The 23051-nt window shown below is 43.3% G+C and overlaps 1 long non-coding RNA gene across 1 annotated transcript in view; it reads right to left on the bottom strand.

Moving 5' to 3' along the window:
* The window catches only part of LOC115134612 (uncharacterized), a 116861-nt gene that overhangs the window by 61763 nt on the left and 32047 nt on the right, over window positions 1–23051 (bottom strand). Inside the window, exon 2 of the long non-coding RNA XR_010464757.1 lies at window positions 13916–13982. This is a non-coding gene — a long non-coding RNA (uncharacterized LOC115134612). The remainder of the gene's footprint in view (window positions 1–13915; window positions 13983–23051) is intronic.

Below are 23051 nucleotides of genomic sequence, written 5' to 3'. Positions count from 1 at the left end.
AAATGAACTAGCGACGCCCACAGCCACATGGCATAGCCAGATCAGGACCTAACATAAGGACAACTCAGTGTGTGCTATTCTGTTCTTCTGAAAGACTGCATTTTCTTCATATCATGTCTCTTTAGACTTGTCTAAAATAAACAATGGATACATGGTGATGGTTTAGGCTATGTTAAATGGATTTATTCAACTTTTTAAAATGTAGATGTTCCAAAGGTCTGTATCCGTCGCTTGTAGGCTATGCGTGAAAACCAGGAGATGCTAAATGTGTTTTTTGTTAGTTAACAGTCAATTACCGTGAGACCGGCAGTTATTTGCTTGACAATCACCTGCTGACAAAATGTAATGACCACAGCCGTAGTTCAAACCACTATTTTGGGAGCGGAATGTCGGCGAGTAGAAAGGATGTGGCGATGGAGTGTTTGGAGAAATGGTTGGAGAAGCAACAGCTGGACGGAATCATGATGGAAGCAGAAGTGTTGGTTGATTCTGATGGCCTGTTGAGCAAGCTTGGCAAGAGGGAATGGAAGACTGTGGCAACGTAAAATAGAGCAACAATAGCCAAAGTTGTAACTGATCATCAGTTTGTTGTTGTAGTGATTACATAAATGATAAATAATAAGATAAAGACAGTGTAAGAATATTCTAAGATAAATACACGTAGAGGACTAGAGGTCAAGAGGGCTACAGAGCAATGGAACTGTGTAGGAATTTCAGTCCGGGACTCATAGCTACATGTGGCAAGTTCTCGTTAGTCACAATTGTCTATACATTGAGCCTAAAACGGGATACTCAATTTTATTGCAAGGAATTCTAATCGGTCAACCACAGGCTAGGCTTGGGCATAAACTACACCCTGTCTCTTTGTTAAGTGGAGAAAACACTGAGGATATGTAAGAATACACATCTGCCATCTACTTTCCAGCATAACAACTATGATTTGTTGTCTTTGAATAAATATATTTTTATCCCCCTGATTTGCTTTGGGGTCTGTGTTATAGCATCAACTGCTAACAACGGCACTTCTAAAAGTCTCTTTCACACCATAGCCGGCTGGATCTGCAAGACTACCTTTCTTTCATTTTGATTTCGGCACAAATGAAAATGTGGCACCGACTCACCCATGGATTGATGCTTCTGCGTCGTCTCAATGAAGAGTTCGGCGTTCAACTAGCCATGTGCGTGATGCAAACGCAGTTACAAGCCTGCTACAGCCACTGACAAGCGGGCAGGCAAGCAATATCCAGTGTCATAGTACAGGATTAATCCTGACCTGGAATGTGAAGCTAAGTGAAGCTGGTTAGCTTCATTAAAGCCCGAGTAAATCTAGCTTGCTTTGTACCACTTTGGTGACAGACACAGTTAAACACACACTGAAACACACACAAAATACCATTCCCTTGTATCTCTCTCAGTTTGGCTAATGGCTGGGATCCCATTGAGACGTTCAACAAGGAGACATACGGGGTCACCTCTACACGTGAGTATCCTCCCCTCAGCTCCTCAATTTCTTAATGGCGCCTCAATGTCTTTTTTAGAAGGTTTAATAACGCATTATTTTCCTTTACAAGCACTCCATTTACAACCAGAATACCTTTATTTGTACTCGTACTTTTTAATGATAAGACCATGTCAAATTGTCTCTCCTTCCCATCTATTCCTCTCTCCCCCCTCAGCGTTCCACTGGAGAGGCCTGCCTCGGATGAATGAGACCGAGGGCAAACACCCAATACCAAACACCTTGTCTCACTGAAGAACGATGAAGGCCAGACTGAGGAGTACAAGTACAGTACCATGGTGTCAGAGAGAGAAGTGACATGAAGGAGAAGTGCCGAAGGCAGGTTGGTCACGAGAGGAATCACAGACCTACAGAAGCATTGCTTGGTGTTTGCCACAAAGTTGGAAGCACATAATCATCTAGAATGTCACTGTATGAACCAATGTATAGCATAGGTTCACAATATTAACATTCAATGTATCAACATATATGATCATACACAAGGAATGTGATCAGTATTTACAGTAATATACATACACATACAGTATTCAATTAGAACAACAACAATAAACAGTTTGGTCATTTTGAAACTATAAAACGGTTTCAAGTCAAACTCCTTGTCAAGGCCAAGAGGAGACAGTGTGTTGAGCCTTTCTGGATCCACAGGCTCAACACACTGTCTCCTCTTGGCCTTACAAGGAGTTTGACCTGAAACCGTTTTTATAGTTTCAAAATGTCCAAATTGTGTTGTTGTTTTTATCCTAATTGAATACTGCATGTGTATGTATATTGATCCCATTCCTTGTGTATGATCATATATGTTGATACATTGAATGTTAATATTGTGAACTGATGTTACATACATTTTTGACCCCCTGTTTCAGGAAGTGATGTCACTGAGTACTGCCCCTATGTACAGGACCTTCCACCCCCACCTGGGATATGAATGCCTGATGAAGACCTAAGGGTCAAAACGTTGTGATAAATAAATATTACCTGGTAGCATGAGCAGCAGTGTGCAGCGTTTTCCTTTCTGTTTTTCAGTGATTCAGGAGTAACGTAAAAACAGAATAATATGCCCAACCAACATTAGACAACTATACTGAAACCCAAACTCAAATTGCTGAAAGTAAATTAAATGAAATAAATGAGAGAATAGTCAGATTAATTTAGAATTAATATAGCAGTGCAGATGTATTATAGGTAATGAATGTGTAGGGGACTTCTGAAATTCTACAGACTTTGCAAAGGGCCTGAATACTTATATAAATAAGGTATTTCTGTTTAAAATGTTTAATACATTTGCAAAAATGTCTAAAAACATGTTTTCGCTTTGTCATTATGGGGTATTGTGTGTAGATCGATGAGGATTTAAAAATTGTAAACAGTGACCGCTTGAATATGCGAGAAAGGTGTTGTGAATGCAATTAAAAAGAATGAAGCTAAGCTAACTAAATTACACGAGGGCTAACAGGCTAATAGTTCATTTTTTTGTTGAAGGAGAAACTGAAAAAGATAGACTGTATGATCTGTAATCCCAATTTTGTCTAACTCAAAGTGAGAAATGCAACATGTCCTCATTGGAAATCTATATGTTCCATGGGCCGAGCTGTGACGCAAAACTGAAACCTAGCCACTCTAGTTTCCTAGCAATAGTATCTAGCTACACAAGTCTATTCTTCCCTTGATCGTCAGTATTAGCTACCCAGCTAGCAATGAGGAATCGGCCCTCTTCCAGGGGGCCAGAACTGATAGAATTGGCCCGAAATCGGATGTCGGACTTGATTTACTCGGCCCGCAATCAAAATGAATGACTGCCTAGAATCGGCCCGAATACATCGGCTCGTTTCAGTGTACCAGAATTCAGCTGACATTGACGGCATCTGACCAGAATCCCCCCAGATGCGGCCCGATGCATATTTAAATAAATGTATATGAAATGACCCAATTTAGTCATTTTAAATATTACTATTATACATTTTATACATACAAATTATACCCATCCACAAAAAAAAAACATTTTGTGATGGAGGAAACACCATACACCTGGTGGCCGTGTGCATGCGCCTGGCCCGCCACAGGAGTCACTACAGCGTGATGGAACAAGGACATCCCGGCCGGCCAAACCCTCCCCTAACTTGGATGACCCTGGGCCAATTGTGCGTCGCCTCATGTGTCTCCCGGTCGCAGCCGGCACGGGTCTCGAACCAGCATCTGTAAAACCGCAGTTTGTACTGTGATGCAGTGTCTTAGACCGCTGCGCCACTCGTGAAGTTCCACCCACAAAGTTTTTCATGCTTATCAATTGCCTTGCGCAAAGTATAAAAATACTAAAATACTACACAGGACTCTTAAAGAATTTCATTTAAATGTTATTATTATTATTTTTTTTAATTTTGTTCACAGAAACAATGAGGAAAATATGGAAAAATAAAATATGAAATGTTAATGATATAAAGCAGCCCGTGTAATCATCTGCCAGAGAGTAGCCCCAATCTGCCCGAGCCCCAAGTAATACATTTGGGACAGATAACTCACACCTGAATCGGCCCGAGCTCAATCCCCACATCCGAGCCATAAGTAATACTGCTGAAGGCGGCCCAGATGATGTCGGCCGAGTCTGACTCTCAGCCGAGTGCCCCGACTCTCAGCCGGAATAGGCCCAGATCATACATATACAGTACATTTGTAAATAATTCAGACCCCTTCACTTTTTCCACATTTTGTTACGTTACAGCCTTATTCTAAAATAGATTAAATGCATTTTGCCATGGCAAAATCACTTAATCCCTACATACATGTACAAATTACCTAAATTACTAACCTGTACCCCCGCACACTGACTCGGTACCGGTGCCCCTTGTTAAAAGCCTCGTTATTGTTATTTTATTGTGTTACTTTTTTTCAACTTGAGTTTATTTCATCAATATTTTCTTAACTCTATTTTATTAAGATTGAATTGTTGGTTAAAGGGCTTGTAAGTAAGCATTTCACGAAAAGGTCAGCGACATATTTTATTGGAGTTTTTCCTTTGTCTGTGTGATATGTTTTCTCTTTCGTTCTATCATCATTTGTTCTTTCTCTATCGCTCCCTCTCTCTCTCTGTTTGTTTGTTAGTGCCACTGCATTCCTTGCTGCAGTGCAATCTGATTGGCTGAATGCCTGTCTCGAACCACTCTAACACTGGCTGGCTGAGAGGTGCTATTGGCTGCTGCTGTCCTCCCTGTTTGGGGAGGGCTGGTCTGGCTGTCAGGGTGTGCGGGAGGGCAGGCTGGTTGACGAGGTGGGGCTGTGCCCCTCTGTCTGTACCAGAGAAGGCGAGCTCCAGGCAGCAGGGCAGGACAGGCCCAACCATTGCTCGGGCTCAGACCCTCCCAGTCCCACATTAACTTCAATTGAGGTCTGACATAGCCAAGAGGAGGAAGGGGGAGGAGGAGAGTGGTGGTTTTATACGTCTGAGTCATGATCTGTCTCATGAAATCTTCACTCCCTCTAACCCTCAGAGCCGACATTGTTTTTAGTGACTTGTGCATATTTTGTCATCATTTTGAGACACATCTAAATTTGAGGCTCTGTTCATTCTTCAGAAGGTGTGTATCACTGGGTGGTGTTGTGTTCCATCATCTTTGGCACACACACACACACACACACACACACACACACACACACACACACACACACACACACACATATACAGTGCATTCGGGAAGTATTCAGGCTTCTTGGCTTTTCCACATTTTGTTACTTTATTATTCTGAAATTGATTAAATTGTTTGTTTTTTCCATAAATCTACACACAATATCCCATAATGACAAAGCAAAAACAGAGTTTTATAATATTTAGCCATTTAATTTTTTTTATAATAATATGACATTAAAATAACTTTGTTGAAGCACTGTTGGCAGTGATTACAACCTCAAATCTTCTTGGGTATGACTCTATAAGCTTGACACACCTGTATTTGGGGAGTTTCTCCCATTCTTCTCTGCAGATCCTCTCAAGCTCTGTCAGGTTGGATGGAGAGCGTCGCTGCAAAGCTATTTTCAGGTCTCTCCATAGATGTTCGATCGGGTTCAAGTCCGGACTCTGGCTGGGCCACTTAAAGACATTCAGAGACAAAAGGAACACTTATGTGAGAATGCTATTCATTGACTACAGCTTAGCGTTCAACACCATTGTACCCTCAAAGCTCATCACTAAGCTAAGGATCCTGGGACTAAACACCTCCCTCTGCAACTGGATCCTGGACTTCCTGATGGGCCGCCCCCAGGTGGTGAGGGTAGGTAGCAACACATCTGCCACGCTGATCCTCAACACTGGAGCTCCACAGGGGTGCGTGCTCAGTCCCCTCCTGTACTCCCTGTACACCCATGACTGCATGGCCAAGCATGACTCCAACACCACCATTAAGTTTGCAGACGACATAACAGTGGTAGGCCTGATCACAGACAACGACGAGATAGCATATAGGGAGGAGGTCAGAGACCTGGCCGTGTGGTGCCAGAATAACCACCTATCCCTCAATGTAGCCAAGACCAAGGAGATGATTGTGGACTACAGGAAAAGGAGGACTGAGCAAGGCCCCATTCTCATCGACAGGGCTGTAGTGGAGCAGGTTGAGAGCTTCAAGTTCCTTGGTGTCCACATCAACAACAAACTAGAATGGTCCAAACACACCAAGACAGTCATGAAGAGGGCACTACAAAGCCTATTCCCCCCCAGGAAACTAAAAAGATTTGGCATGGGTCCTGAGATCCTCAAGAGGTTCTACAGCTGCAACGTCGAAACCATCCTGGCTGGTTGCATCACTGCCTGATATGGCAATTGCTCGGCCTCTGTCCACAAGGCACGACAGAGGGTAGTGCCATCCAGGACCTCTACACCAGGCAGTGTCTGAGGAAGGCCCTAAAAATTGTCAAAGACCCTAGTGACCCCAGCCATAGACTGTTCTCTCTACTATCGCATGGCAAGAGGTACCGGAGTGCCAAGTCTAGGACAAAAAGGCTTCTCAACAGCTTTTACCCCCAAGCCACAAGACTCCTGAACAGGTAATCAAATGGCTATCCGGACTATTTACATTGTGTGCTCCCCCAACCCCTCTTTTTTACGCTCCTCCTAATCTCTGTTTATTACATGTGCATAGTCACTTTAAATATACATTCATGTACATACTACCTCAATTGGGCCGAGCACTGGTTGGGCCGACCAACCAGTGCTCCCGTACACTGGCTAACTGGGCTATCTGCATTGTGTCCCAGCACCCACCACCCGCCAACCCCTCTTTTACGCTACTGCTACTCTCTGTTCATCGTATATTTATAGTCATTTTAATCATATCTACATGTACATACTACCTCAATCAGCCTGACTAACCGGTGTCTGTATGTAGCCTCGCTACTTTTATAGCCTCGCTACTGTATATGGCCTGTCTTTTTACTGTTTTATTTCTTTACTTACCTATTGTTCACCTATAACCTTTTTGCACTATTGGTTAGCCTGTAAGTAAGCATTTCACAAGCATAGACCTGTTGTATTCGGCGCTCGTGACAACTTTGATTTAATTTGTTTTGTCCTGAAGCCAATCCTGCGTTGGCTGTGTGCTTAGGGTCATTGTCCTGTTGGAAGGTGAACCTTCGCCTCAGTTTGGGGTCCTGAGCGCTCTGGAGCAGGTTTTCATCAAGGATCTCATCATCTCTTGCCCGAGATGGCATAGCAGTTCAGACGTCTTTTGTCCTCGTCTTGTCGTGTCGTGTATATATATATATTTACAACTTTTTTCACATACATTTTATTTTTATTTTCCATCAACTCATCTTCAATACACTCTCCTGCAACCTGCCTCACCAATTGATATGTATAAATACGTATTATTTACCTCAAATCTGCAATCCTCCAAGAAGCTAGCCAGAAGCTAGCCAGAAAGTCCAAGAAGCTAGCCAGAAGCTAGCCAGGAGCTAGCCAGAAGCTAATCAGAAGCTAGTTAGCTTCTTTACTGGCAACTCGTTAGTATTCAGCTAACCACGGTTTGTGGTCATCAGCTATCCTTTAACTCGAAAATCTATCGCCAGTTTTGTACGGCGCAGCGCGGCTCGGAACGGAACATACCGGACCGATTTTTCTCTCCATGTCCCTGGATTTCAACTGCTCTCTGGACATTCACTCCCGGATCTCACAGCTAGCTGGCTGCTATCCGTGTGTCTATCTGCTTTCGTCGATTCCGGAGCAAACATCAATTACTCTGGAGCTAGCCAGCTCCGTCAATCACTCCTGAGCTCCGTCAATCACTCCTGGGCTGCAGTCACCTATCCGGACCCGTTTTACTGCCTACGCGGAGCCCCACCGGGCCTTCACAACTGGACTGCCGACGTTATCTACCCGAAGGAGATCCGGCTGGCTCCTCCGTCGCGACGTTACCTGAACGCCCATCTGCGGCCTGCTAACCGTTAGCTGTCTTACCGGCTGCTCTCAGAATAGACAATCGGACAATTTATTTATTTTTATTATTATTATGTTTCTTCTTGGGCCTCTATAACTATATCTATTGTTTTTATTTTTTTGTTGTTGTGTGATTTGGACTAATCCCCTCTACAACACGGAACTCCACTAATCTACTGACGGAACGCAATAGGTGGCTAACAACAGACCTCCATCCTATGCTAGCTTGCTACCGATGTCCTGGCTAGCTGTCTAAATCGCCGTGACCCCCAAACCAACCTCTCCACTCCCTGGACCCTTTTGATCACTCGACTAAAGATGCCTCTCCTTAATGTCAATATGTCTTGTCCATTGCTGTTCTGGTTAGTGTTTATTGGCTTATTTCACTGTAGAGCCTCTAGTCCTGCTCACTATACCTTATCCAACTTATTAGTTCCACCACCCACACATGCAATGACATCTCCTGGTTTCAATGATGTTTCTAGAGACAATATCTCTCTCTTCATCACTCAATACCTAGGTTTACCTCCACTGTATTCACATCCTACCATACCTTTGTCTGTACATTATACCTTGATGCTATTTTATCGCCCCCAGAAACCTCCTTTTACTCTCTGTTCCAGACGTTCTAGACGACCAATTCTTATTGCTTTTAGCCGTACCCTTATTCTTCTCCTCCTATGTTCCTCTGGCGATGTAGAGGTGAATACAGGCCCTGCAGTGCCTAGCTCCACTCCTATTCCCCAGGCGCTCTCTTTTGATGACTTCTGTAACCGTAATAGCCTTGGTTTCATGCATGTTAACATTAGAAGCCTCCTCCCTAAGTTTGTTCTTTTCACTGCTTTAGCACACTCTGCCAACCCGGATGTTCTAGCTGTGTCTGAATCCTGGCTTAGGAAGACCACCAAAAATTCAGAAATTTTAATTCCAAACTACAACATTTTCAGACAAGATAGAACTGCCAAAGGGGCGGTGTTGCAATCTACTGCAAAGATAGCCTGCAGAGTTCTGTCCTACTATCCAGGTCTGTACCCAAACAATTTGAACTTCTACTTTTAAAAATCCACCTCTCTAAAAACAAGTCTCTCACCGTTGCCGCCTGCTATAGACCACCCTCTGCCCCCAGCTGTGCTCTGGACACCATATGTGAACTGATTGCCCCCATCTATCTTCAGAGCTCGTGCTGCTAGGCGACCTAAACTGGAACATGCTTAACACCCCAGCCATCCTACAATCTAAACTTGATGCCCTCAATCTCACACAAATTATCAATGAACCTACCAGGTACCCCCAAAGCCTTAAACACGGGCACCCTCATAGATATCATCCTAACCAACTTCCCTCTAAATACACCTCTGCTGTCTTCAACCAAGATCTCAGCGATCACTGCCTCATTGCCTGCATCCGTAATGGGTCAGCGGTCAAACGACCTCCACTCATCACTGTAAAACGCTCCCTGAAACACTTCAGCGAGCAGGCCTTTCTAATCGACCTGGCCGGGGTGTCCTGGAAGGATATTGATCTCATCCCGTCAGTAGAGGATGCATGGATATTTTTTAAAAATGCCTTCCTAACAATCTTAAATAAACATGCCCCATTCAAGAAAATTAGAACCAGGAACAGATATAGCCCTTGGTTCTCCCCAGACCTGACTGCCCTTAACCAACACAAAAACATCCTATGGCGTTCTGCATTAGCATCGAACAGCCCCCGTGATATGCAGCTGTTCAGGGAAGCTAGAAACCGTTATACACAGGCAGTTAGAAAAGCCAAGGCTAGCTTTTTCAAGCAGACATTTGCTTCCTGCAACACTAACTCTAAAAAGTTCTGGGACACTGTAAAGTCCATGGAGAATAAGAACACCTCCTCCCAGCTGCCCACTGCACTGAAGATAGGAAACACTGTCACCACTGATAAATCCACCATAATTGAGAATTTCAATAAGCATTTTTCTACGGCTGGCCATGCTTTCCACCTGGCAACTCCTACCCCGGTCAACAGCACTGCACCCCCAACAGCAACTCGCCCAAGCCTTCCCATTTCTCCTTCTCCCAAATCCATTCAGCTGAAGTTCTGAAAGAGCTGAAAAATCTGGACCCCTACAAATCAGCCGGGCTAGACAATCTGGACCCTTTCTTTCTAAAATTATCTGCCGAAATTGTTGCCACCCCTATTACTAGCCTGTTCAACCTCTCTTTCGTGTCATCTGAGATTCCCAAAGATTGGAAAGCAGCTGCGGTCATCCCCCTCTTCAAAGGGGGGGGACACTCTTGACCCAAACTGCTACAGACCTATATCTATCCTACCATGCCTTTCTAAGGTCTTCGAAAGCCAAGTCAACAAACAGATTACCGACCATTTCGAATCTCACCATAACTTCTCTGCTATGCAATCTGGTTTCAGAGCTGGTCATGGGTGCACCTCAGCCACGCTCAAGGTCCTAAACGATATCTTAACCGCCATCGATAAGAAACATTACTGTGCAGCCGTATTCATTGATCTGGCCAAGGCTTTCGACTCTGTCAACCACCACATCCTCATTGGCAGACTCGACAGCCTTGGTTTCTCAAATGATTGCCTCGCCTGGTTCACCAACTACTTCTCTGATAGAGTTCAGTGTGTCAAATCGGAGGGTCTGCTGTCCGGACCTCTGGCAGTCTCTATGGGGGTGCCACAGGGTTCAATTCTTGGACCGACTCTCTTCTCTGTATACATCAATGAGGTCGCTCTTGCTGCTGGTGAGTCTCTGATCCACCTCTACGCAGACGACACCATTCTGTATACTTCCGGCCCTTCTTTGGACACTGTGTTAATAACCCTCCAGGCAAGCTTCAATGCCATACAACTCTCCTTCCGTGGCCTCCAATTGCTCTTAAATACAAGTAAAACTAAATGCATGCTCTTCAACCGATCGCTACCTGCACATACCCGCCTGTCCAACATCACTACTCTGGACGACTCTGACTTAGAATACGTGGACAACTACAAATACTTAGGTGTCTGGTTAGACTGTAAACTCTCCTTCCAGACCCATATCAAACATCTCCAATCCAAAGTTAAATCTAGAATTGGCTTCCTATTTCGCAACAAAGCATCCTTCACTCATGCTGCCAAACATACCCTTGTAAAATTGACCATCCTACCAATCCTCGACTTTGGCGATGTCATTTACAAAATAGCCTCAATACCCTACTCAACAAATTGGATGCAGTCTATCACAGTGCAATCCGTTTTGTCACCAAAGCCCCATATACTACCCACCATTGCGACCTGTACGCTCTCGTTGGCTGGCCCTCGCTTCATACTCGTCGCCAAACCCACTGGCTCCATGTCATCTACAAGACCCTGCTAGGTAAAGTCCCCCTTATCTCAGCTCGCTGGTCACCATAGCATCTCCCACCTGTAGCACACGCTCCAGCAGGTATATCTCTCTAGTCACCCCCAAAACCAATTATTTCTTTGGCCGCCTCTCCAGTTCTCTGCTGCCAATGACTGGAACGAACTACAAAAATCTCTTAAATTGGAAACACTTATCTCCCTCACTAGCTTTAAGCACCAACTGTCAGAGCATCTTACATATTACTGCACCTGTACATAGCCCACCTATAATTTAGCCCAAACAACTACCTCTTTCCCAACTGTATTTAATTTATTTATTTATTTTGCTCCTTTGCACCCCATTATTTTTATTTCTACTTTGCACATTCTTCCATTGCAAAACTACCATTCCAGTGTTTTACTTGCTATATTGTATTTACTTTGCCACCATGGCCTTTTTTGCCTTTACCTCCCTTCTCACCTAATTTGCTCACATTGTATATAGACTTGTTTTTTTACTGTATTATTGACTGTATGTTTGTTTTACTCCATGTGTAACTCTGTGTCGTTGTATGTGTCGAACTGCTTTGCTTTATCTTGGCCAGGTCGCAATTGTAAATGAGAACTTGTTCTCAACTTGCTTACCTGGTTAAATAAAGGTGAAATAAAAAAATAAAAAATAAAAAAATCTCTCTGCATTTTGTCCCTTCATCTTTCCCTCAATCCTGACTAGTCTCTCAGTCCCTGCCGCTGAAGAACAACCCCACAGAATGATGCTGCCACCAACATGCTTCACCATAGGGATGGTGCCAGGTTTCCTGACACTTGGCATTCAGGCCAAAGAGTTCAATATTAGTTTCATCAGACCAGAAGATCTTGTTCCTCATGGTCTGAGAGTCCTTTAGTTGCCTTTAGGCAAACTCCAGGCGAGCTGTCATGTTCCTTTTACTGAGGAGTGGCTTCTGTCTGGCCACTCCACCATAAAGGCCTGATTGGCGGAGTGCTGCAGAGATGGTTGTCCTTCTGAAAGGTTCTCCCATCTCCACAGAGGAACTCTGGAGCTTTGTCAGAGTGACCATCGGGTTCTTGGTCACCTCCCTGACCAATGCACTTCTCCCCAATTTGGTCGGGCAGCCAGCTCTAGGAAGAGTCTTGGTGGTTCCAAAAGTCTTACAATTAAGAATGAGGAAGGCCACTGTGGTCTTGGGGACTTTCAATGCTGCAAAAATGTTTTGATACCCTTCCCCTGATCAGTGCCTCAACACAATCCTGTATCGAACCTTTTCGGGCAATTCCTTTGACCTCATTGATTGGTTTTTGCTCTGACATGCACTGTCAACTGTGGGACCTTATATAGACAGGTGTGTGCCTTTCCAAATCACCTGAGCTCAATTTCGAGTCTCATAGCAATAATACTTATGTAAATAAGGTATTTCTGTGTTAACTTTTTCATAAATTTGTACAAACCTGTTTTCACATTGTCATTATGGGGTGTTGTGTGTAGATTGATGAGGAACATTTTTGTACACACATACAGACACATACTTCTGACGCTGCAGTGTGGTCTCTATGGTGAGGTGACTCAGAGCCCTGGTTGTCTGACTGAAGAGGGTTGGCATGATTCAGAGCACCTGAATGCACATGCTTATGCACGTATGCATGTGTGCCATAAAACCGCTCCCTTTTGCCATTTGTTATTTCATTTGCCATTTGTCTCGAGCATCCAACATTATGCTGCATCATGTGTAGAGTAGGGATAGGGGGATGGGGGGATATAGAAACTGATGAGATATTGTTCAACACCTGCTGGTTGTGCTGAATGCAACACAGACTAAAACAGGTCACAGCTGCAGGAATTGGGGGTGTGACTGCCACCTGCAGACCAGAATTGTTAAGGAACAATTAGGGTTGCAATAACAATGGTAATTTGCGTTCAAGTTACTGGAATTTGTGTTCATTTTGGTAATTAATCTTTGGCAATCTTACAATAGAATCGGAATGTTATATTTCAATAGCTTAAACAAATATTTTGATTTATATAAACTATTTATTTTTGTATATTGTATATGTGTCCATATTGTCCATGAGTTTCTAGTGGATAGACCATGCGGTTGAAAAATAAAATAGCATCATTAATGAGAAAATCATCTAATCAACAAAGGCATTCTTTTCAATGAACTCTGTAACTCTTCAAACTCTTGACTTTTTTCACAACTGCCACCAGTTTGGCATCAGAACATTTACAAAAAAGACATACTGAAATAACCATTAAAAAAAGTGCATACAAATATATAGGATATTTCATGCTGAAGCCCTCATATTAAACAGCAATGACATTCACTAAGTGATGGGTTATATTTAGGATAATGTTTTACAACTTTGTTAATCTATTCTTTGTGTAGTTTTATTGTATTATTTTATATATTATACATGTGATAAGGCCACATAGAGGGCCAGAGTTAATTACAGGCACCTGTGATAATCTGAAGTACCCAAAAAGATCACTAGATGTCTTGTGATAAATCCGGGAAAATTCTTGAAAGTTACCACAATTCTGGTAGTTTACTGGTAAACTTTGACATTTTCCTTTAATATACCCTCCTTTTGTAACCCTAATTACAATACACACAGCCTGTAAGGAAAAACAGAGAGAGAACACTTACCATAAAGACCACTGAACATAGACCATCTCCGTGTCCTCATTAATAAGATAAACGTTGACTCAGCCACCTACAGAGCACAAGACAAAGTGGGGAGGTTAGAGGCTACACTAGGTGTTGTCTGAGTAGTGTCTTCTGATAGAGGTAGTGTCGATGTGGGTAATGAAAACAAATTACAAGGAATAATTACACTAAAACTGCCTGGCTAGCTAGCTAAACATACTGTGAAGATGCATTGTTTAACACAGTATGTGTGACCCGTTTCAGGAAACTAGGCATATGTCGCAAGTCACGACTTCGAAGGAGAGCCATTTGAACATAAAAAAAAACAGTTTGTTATCAAAATGTGTTTTTTTTTGGCAGAAATGCCTTCTGGAACACATGAACTTTCATGTGACTTAATAACAAACTTGTATGCCATCTGTAAATACGAATACAATTGTTCAATTATGAGCCTTATTGGTTAAGCCACAGAAAAAGTCAGCAACATTCCCACTAGCCATGATTGGCTGAGATAATGAGTGTTTGCTGGACATGCCGAGAGAAGAGTTCGGATTGGTATATAGAAGGCTTCTGTCTATTTGAGCTGGTCGGTCTGTGTTGGTAATCCTGTCGAATGCAGCTTTTTTTATGCATTGTGTAGTGGAGCTGCATACTTGTTGCTCTCCACTTTCTGGAGGATCAAGTTTTGCAGTGGAATCAGAGAAGCTAAATAGCTATGATAGCTAAAGAGATAGAGAGAACAACTGTCTCCGGATTATATCTTCAAACTAAGGGCATCCGTGGCATGGCATCCGTGAGGATGGAGACGCACCATCATGCATGAAGGGAGATGACGATAGTCTAGCTAGCCACATATTCAGATATTACACATTTCTAATTTTGACAGAGAGTGGTTTCATTTCAAGCTCAAGTGTTAGCTGGCTGGCTCCCTAGCTAAAGTTACGTGTATGAAGTTATTATTTTTATTCCAGAGCCGTTTTCTCTTCCTGTTAGAGCCTAATGTTAGCTAGCTATTATTAAACATGTTTGGTTAGCTCCCAGCAGATTCATGCAGGGCAGTAACGAAATGATTTGGCGCTACGTTCACTGTTGTTTAACTAGCTAACGTTAGCTGGCTGGCTCGTTAGCTAACGTTACGTGACGTGTGTGATCTTACACGTAGTTTACTAAGCTAGGTTCATTGTTTACCTAGCTAGCTAAATGTCTTAAGCTAAAAAAAGTGTAATGAAATTGTTGTCAGTAGAGCTGGTTAGGCTGTTTTCATGTTATCCATAGGTAAACAAATCACTGGCACTCTGAACGCTCTGAGAGCGAAACGAGATGGGTGGAACTAAAGCTTAAGAGGGTGTGAACGTTGCTGAATGGGTTTAGATAAAGAGGAACTCTTCACTAGATACCAAAACAGTCAAAGGCCATTTTCTCCAAAGTGGGTTTAAAAGTTGATCAACTTTTAAAGCAGAATAACTTTCCCATTGTTCCTCAAAAATGCAGTGTATGTCATACCATTTTGTCCCTCTGAGTCTCTACTTTTATCCAATGTAAAAAACACCATATCACATTTTGCTACATAAGACCTCATCCAGGGGTGAGTCACATTTTATGTTCCATCTCCCATCTCCCTGCCAGCCTCCCTCTTTTTCCCCTGTCTCTTTGCCTCTCCCCAACTGTCTCCCCCTCCCCATCTCGCTCCTCTCACATGTTCAGGGGCCAAACTCCAGTAGAGGGCAGTGTCTTTTCACCATGTCCGATCCTCCCCTCGGACATATAGCTCTCTTTTAAGATATTCCAAAAGATCACATATGGCTGTCATTCAGCAAACACCTCTAAATATCATAACTTTAGAATGAACTCTTCACCTGCACTCAAACGTCTCCTCCCTCCCTTCTCTATAAAGACTTCCTTTACCAGATGGATGGATTTTCATGTATGTTACTAGGACCTCAATGTCAATTCTAGAGTTGTAATATATAATTCCATGGGTGATACAGGGTAGTCCAGAGGGGAATCTTTACACAATCAGAAGAACAGATTCAAGCATAGGACTACATAATCAAAAATAACACAACTGTAAGCATATCTATAGTATCATGTCTGTTTGTTGCAAGCCTTGCTGGTTTAGATTACTGCTCAGACCACATTGTGCAGTTGATGTAGTGTTAGTCTCTCATGGATAGACTACAATAGATGCATGTAGGATATATACATCTGGGATCAGGAATCCCTTTCAGATTATAATAAACAAGATTATATGGACAGGGGGACCAGATCCTAGATCAGCACTCATACTCTGAGACACTCTATGAAAATGGAACCTGGTCTGGGTGAAGCACACTGAGAGTGCTGCTGCAGTGTCTGATTGTCAGACCCTACCCTAGTCCAATAGCGGGGCTAGAGGTACAGTATATTAGGGTGCAGTAGACCCCCCAGTCATGGCGGACAACGAGGCCTGAGTGAGACTAATACTGCAGTGTCTGAGTTCACAGTAGCCTGTAGTTTACTGAACAGCACAGTCATGAGGATGGAAAAACAATCTGTGTCTAGGAGAGACTGAGCAGCCTCTCTATCTCTCTCTGTTTCTTTCCCTCCCTTCCTCCCTTTGTCGCTGTCGCTCTTTCGTCTCTGTGTTTGCTCTTACTCTTCGGTCTGCCCTCTCTCTCTCTCTCTTTTTCTGCCTCTCTCCCCCTCTCTCTCTGCCTCTCTCTCGTTCGCTCTATCACTCTTTCTCTGTGTCCTAAGATGCCCTCAATTTCTTCATTTCATCTCGTTTCTGTGTGTGTGTGTGTTTGTGAGTCTGTCTCTCTGTTTCTCCCTCACCTCTCTATCTCATTAGGTTCCTGTCATTCTGTCGTTGCCAATTCCTTTTTCTCTCTCTTTCTCTTTCCTCCTGATGAATATCCGCATTGGTTGCTATGGCACCAGACAGAACTCTCTCCTTCCTCAGACACAGGGGTAAGTGTGATTCTGTGTGTTTGTGAGTATGTCTAGCAGTTTGTGAGTGTCAGCGTCTTTGTGTGCCAAACAGACAGAGAGGTGTTTGAACTCATAACATTATAATCAATTTAGAGAAGGAATGCAATATGCAGAAAAGGAAAGGTCACTAAGCTAAAACTTCAAACTTTTTCTCTGCCTCCCCATCTCTCTCCATCCCTCCCGGTCTCCCTCTCCTTGTTTCTCCCCCTCCCTGTTTCTCTCCCTCCCATCTCTCTCTCTCCCTCCCCATCTCCCTCCTGTCTCTCTCTCTATCCCCATCTCCCTCCCAGTCTCTCTCTCCTACCCGTCTCCATCCTCCCCGTCTCTCTCTATCTCCCTCTGTCTCAGTGCCTCCCCCCATCTGTCTCCCCCTCCCCGTCTCTCTCCTCATTCCGGTCACAACTTTTAAGACTTGTTTTTGTGCTGCTGTGCGGTTTGTTGCTAACGTTTCTCTGCTACCTGCCAACTTCACGGTTTTTACTTCTTAATTACCATTTTATGTTGTATTTTTCCTTCGCTCTACTTTTTTCATTCAACTTTTTCACCCAGGACGCTTTATGGTTCTACACGATCTCGCTAAGTAGTAACATTAACATTATGCCATCTAATTGCAGTCGCTGTACTCATAATATACAGGAGAACGATCACCTTATGGCGAGGATAGCCGTGCTGCAAACCCAGCTTCAGACGCAATCGTTAGGCAAGGGTCATTTAAGTGTAGGAAAGGATGAAACAGCGTCTGTGCCACCAATAAGCACAGATAGTAGTATAAATCCCCTCGCACAGTCCCCGCAGCCGGACAATTTTGTTATGGCTTCTGGAAGAAAATGCTGTAGGAATGCTCAACCGGTGTCGCTCATTCAGCAAACAGAAACTTTCAACTGTTCTCCCCATTAAGCAACGAGTCCGAGTCTTCTCTGGTCTCTCCTCCACCCGTTACGTGGTCTGAGACGCCGAAGCCTCCCACAATTAGAACTGACAAATTGATCACCCTAGTCATTGGCGACTCCATTACCCGTAGTATTAGATTTAAAAATAATCATTCAGCGATCATACACTCTTTACCAGGGGGCAGGGATACCGACGTTAATGATAATCTGAAGATGGTGCTGGCTAAGGTTAAAACTGTAGAGTGTAGAGAGCATAGGGATATTGTTATCCACGTCGGTACCAACGATGTTAGGATGAAACAGTCAGAGGTCACCAAGTGCAACATAGCTTCAGCGTGTAAATCAGCTAGAAAGATGTGTCGGCATCGAGTAATTGTCTCTGGCCCCCTCCCAGTTACGGGGAGTGATGAGCTCCACAGCAGAGTCTCACAACTGAATCACTGGTTGAAATTGTTTTCTGCCCCTCCCAAAATATAGAATTTGTACATAATTGGCCCTCTTTCTGGGACTCACCCACAAAGCCTGGCCTGCTGAGGAGTGACGATCTCCATCCTAGCTGGAGGAGTGCTCTCATCTTATCTATGAACATATGCAGGGCTCCAACTCCTCTAGCTCCACAATGAGACACGGTGCAGGCCAGGCAGCAGGCTGTTAGCCAGCCTGCCAGCTTAGTGGAGTCTGCCACTAGCACAGTCAGTGTAGTCAGCTCAGCTATCACCATTGAGATCGTGTCTGTGCCTCGATCTAGGTTGGGTAAAACTAAACAGGGCGGTGTTCACTTTAGCAATCTCTGGAAAAAAACACCTCCTCCATTCCTGTCATTATTGAAAGAGATTGTGAAATCTCACATCTCAAAATAGGGCTAACAAATGTAAGATCCCTCACTTCCAAGGCAGTTATAGTCAATTAACTAATCACTGATCATAATCTTGATGTGATTAGCCTGACTGAAACATGGCTTAAGCCTGATGAATTTACTGGGTTAAATGAGGCCTTTCCTCCTGGCTACACTAGTGACCATTTCCCCCGCACATCCCACAAAGGCGGAGGTGTTGCTAACATTTAAAGATAGAAAATTTCAATTCACAAAAAAAATGACTGCATTTTTGTCTTTTGTGCTTCTAGTGATGAATTATGTGCAGCCTAATCAATAACTTTTTATAGCACTGTTTACAGGTCTCCTGGTCCATATATAGCGTTCCTCACAGAGTTCCCTGAATTCCTATTGGACCTTTTGTAGTCATGGCAGATAATATTCACATTTTCGGTGACTTTAATATTCACATGGAAAAGTCCACAGACCCACTCCAAAAGGCTTTCGGAGCCATCATCGACTCACTGGGTTTTGTCCAACATGTCTACAAACCTACTCACTGCCACAGTCATACTCTGGAGCTAGTTTTGTCCCGTGGAATAAATATTGTGGATCTTCATGTTTTTCCTCATAATCCTGGACTATCAGACCACCATTTTATTACTTTTGCAATCGCAACAAATAATCTGCTCAGACACCAACCAAGGATCATCAAAAGCCGTGCTATATATTCTCGGACAACCCAAAGATTCCTAGATAGGATGGCTTTCACTTCAGCAGTGATAAATTCATGATCTTCTTTAACGAAAAGTTAATGATCATTAGAAATAAAATTTTGGACTCCTCTTGAGATCTGCGTATTTCTCCAAAGCTCAGTTGTCCTGAATCTGCACAACACTGCCAGGACCAAGGATCAAGGAGACACTCAACGTTTTTTAATACTGTATTTATTGACACATTGATGAAAATAGTCTTGGCCTCTAAACCTTCAAGCTGCATACTGGACCCTATTCCAACTAAACTACTGAAAGAGCTGCTTCCTGTGCTTGGCCCTCCTATGTTGAACATAATAAACGGCTCCCTATCCACCGGATGTGTACCAAACTCACTAAAAGTGGTAGTAATAAAGGCTATCGTGAAAATGCCAAACCTTGACCCAGAAAATATTTTAAAAATATCGTCCTATATCGAATCTTCCATTCCTCTCAAAATGTTTAGAAAAAGCTGTTGCGCAGCAAGTCACTGTCTTCCTGAAAACAAATAATGTATACGAAATGCTTCAGTCTGGTTTTATACCCCATCTTAGCACTGAGACTACACTCGTGAAGGTGGTTAATAACCTTTTAATGGCATCAGACCAAGGCTCTGCATCTGTCCTCGTGCTCCTAGAACTTAGTGCTGCTTTTGATACCATCGATCACCACATTATTTTGGAGAGATTGGAAATCCAAATTGGTCTACACGGAAAAGTTATTGTCTGGTTTAGATCTTATCTGTCGGAAAGATATCAGTTTATCTCTGTGGATGGTTTGTCTTCTGGCAAATCAACTGTAAATGTTGGTGTTCCTCAAGGTTCCGATTTAGGATAACTATTGTTTACACTATATATTTTATCTCTTGTTGATAATGTTAACTCTCAGTGAGAAACATGGTGAAGCCCCAAAATTGCACTCCCTGGAAGCCTGTGTTTCAGACATGAGGAAGTGGATGGCGTCAAATGTTTTACTTTTAAACTTGGACAAAACAGAGATGCTTGCTCTAGGTCCCAAGAAACAAACAGATTTTCTGTTGGATCTGACAATTAATCTTGATGATTGTATAGTCATCTCAAATCAAACTTTGAAGGACCTCGGCGTTACTCTCAACCCTGATCTCTCTTTTAACGAACATATCAAGGATATTTCAAGGACAGATCTTTTTCCATCTACGTAGCATTGCAAAAATCTGAAACTTTCTGTCCAAAAATGATGCAGAAAAATTAGTCCATGCTTTTGTCACTTCTAGATTAGATTACTGCAATGCTCTACTTTCCTGCTACCCGGATAAAGCACTAAATAAACTTCAGTTAGTGCTAAAGATGGCTGCTAGAATCTTGACTAGAACCAAAAAATTTGATCATATTACTCCAGTGCTAGCCTCTACACTGGCATCCTGTTGGGGCTAGGGCTGATTTCAAGGTTGTACTTCTAACCTACAAAGCATTGCATGGGCTTGGTCCTACCTGTCTTTCCGATTTGGTCCTGCCGCAAACGTGCGCTATGGTTACAAGACGCAGGCCTGCTTACAGTCCCTAGAATTCCTAAGAAAACAGCTGGAGGCAGGGCTTTCTCTCATAGAGCTCAATTTTTATGGAATGGTCTGCCTATCAATGTGAGAGACGTGGACTCTGTCTCAACCTTTGTCTTTATTGAAGACTCATCTCTTCAGTAGGTCCTATGATTGAGTGTAGTCTGGCTGGCCCAGGGGTGTGAGGGTGAACAGAAAGGCACTGGAGCAACGAACTGTCTCTGCCTAGCCAGTTCCCCTCTCCTCACTGGGATTCTCTGCCTCTAAGTCTGAGTCACTGGCTTACTGGTGCTCTTCCATGCAGTCCCTAGGAGGGGTGCGTCACTTGAGTGGGTTGAGTCACTGACGTGATCTTCCTGCCTGGGTTGGCGACTCCCTCAGGCTCGTGGGGTGGGGGAGGTCTTCTGGGCTATACTCGGCCTTGTCTCAGGGCAGTAGGTTAGTGTGTGAAGATATCCCTCTAGTGGTGTGGGGGCTGTGCTTGGAATGGTGGGTGGGATTATATCCTGCCTGTTTGGCCCTGTCCAGGGGTATTGTCGGACAGGGCCACAGTGTCTTCCGACCCCTCCTGTCTCAGCCTCCAGTATTTATGCTGCAATAGTTTGTGTTGAGGGGCTAGGGTCAGTCTGTTATATCTGGAGTATTTCTCATGTCTTATCCGGTGTCCTGTGTGAACTTAAGTAAGTTCCTTCTAATTTTCTCTCTCTCTCTCTCTCTCTGACTTCTCTCTCTCTCTCTCTTCTCTCTCTCTCCTCTCAGAGGACCTTAGCAATAAGACCATGCCTCAGGACTACCTTGCCTGATGACTCCTTGCTGCTCCCCAGTCCATCTGGTTGTGCTGCTGCTCCAGTTTCAACTGTTCTGCCTGCGGCTATGGAACCCTGACCTGTTCACTGGACGTGCTACTGTGTCCCGGACCTGCTGTTTTGGGCTCTCTCTCTACCGCACCTGCTGTCTCTAACTCACCTGCAGTCTCTAACTCTGAATGATTGACTATGAAAAGCCAACTGACATTTACTCCTAAAGTGCTGACCTGTTGCACCCTCTTACAACCACTGTGATTATTATTATTTGACCCTGCTGGTAATTTATGAACATTTTAACATCTTAGCCATGTTCTGTTGTAATCTCCACCTGGCACAGCCAGAAGAGGACTGGCCACCCCTCATAGCCTGGTTCCTCTAGGTTTCTTCCTAGGTTCCTGCCTTTCTAGGGAGTTTTCCCCAGCCACCGTGCTTCTACATCTGCATTGCTTGCTGTTTGTGGTTTTAGGCTGGGTTTCTGTACAGTACTTTGTGACATTGGGTGATGTAAAAAGGGGCTTTATAAATACATTTGATTGATTGATTGACCTGTACAGGGGCCAAACACCAGTAGAGGGCAGTGTCATTCCACTATGTCCAATCCTCCCCTCGGACACAAAACTCTCTTTTAATAAACAATATAACAAGACAATAATATTACAAGATATTCCAATAAATCACACATAGCTCTCATTCAGCAAACACCTTTAAATATTATAACTTTATAATGAACTCTACACTTGCACTCTCTAATGTCTCTCCTCTCACCCATCTCTATAAAGACTCCTCTTATCTTCACCTTTCCTCCTCAAGCTCATCAGACCTCATTCTTCTTTTTGCCCCATTAAGTAAAAACAACATACCACACAACACTAATTCTAAAGGTATAAGTATGAAACAAACAGTCACCTCACGTCAACTCATGGAGAGAAAGCATTGTCTATTGATAAGTACATATTTGTGTAGGAAAGAAAAGAAAAACAAGTAGACTAAGATAAACTAAGGAGATAAAACAGTTGCAATGACAGAAGATGAAAGTGTCCAGACATGTCAGGTAATAAAACCAGACAGGGAATAATTGAACTCTCTCGCTCTCTCAACGGTGATGGTAACAAGGTCCAACATTCGTCTGACAGTATGCAGTGCAGGTAGAGACCATTACTATTCACAGCATGGAAATATCACAACACACCACTACATACTCAAAAGAAGTAGGGGAGGGTTTCAAACAGAATGCAGTGACAGGTCTGGTTAGAGTGAAAAAAAAGTTATTAGCAGAGCAATTGCAGCACCTCTCTCTAGTCAGTAGTGGATAAAGTACCCAATTGTCATACTTGAGTACAAGTATAGATACCTTAATAGAAAGTTGCTAA

This window comes from Oncorhynchus nerka, linkage group LG9a (genome assembly GCF_034236695.1).
Source record: "Oncorhynchus nerka isolate Pitt River linkage group LG9a, Oner_Uvic_2.0, whole genome shotgun sequence".
Classification (NCBI taxonomy): Eukaryota; Metazoa; Chordata; class Actinopteri; order Salmoniformes; family Salmonidae; genus Oncorhynchus; species Oncorhynchus nerka.
This window is presented reverse-complemented; position numbering and strand designations above follow the sequence as displayed.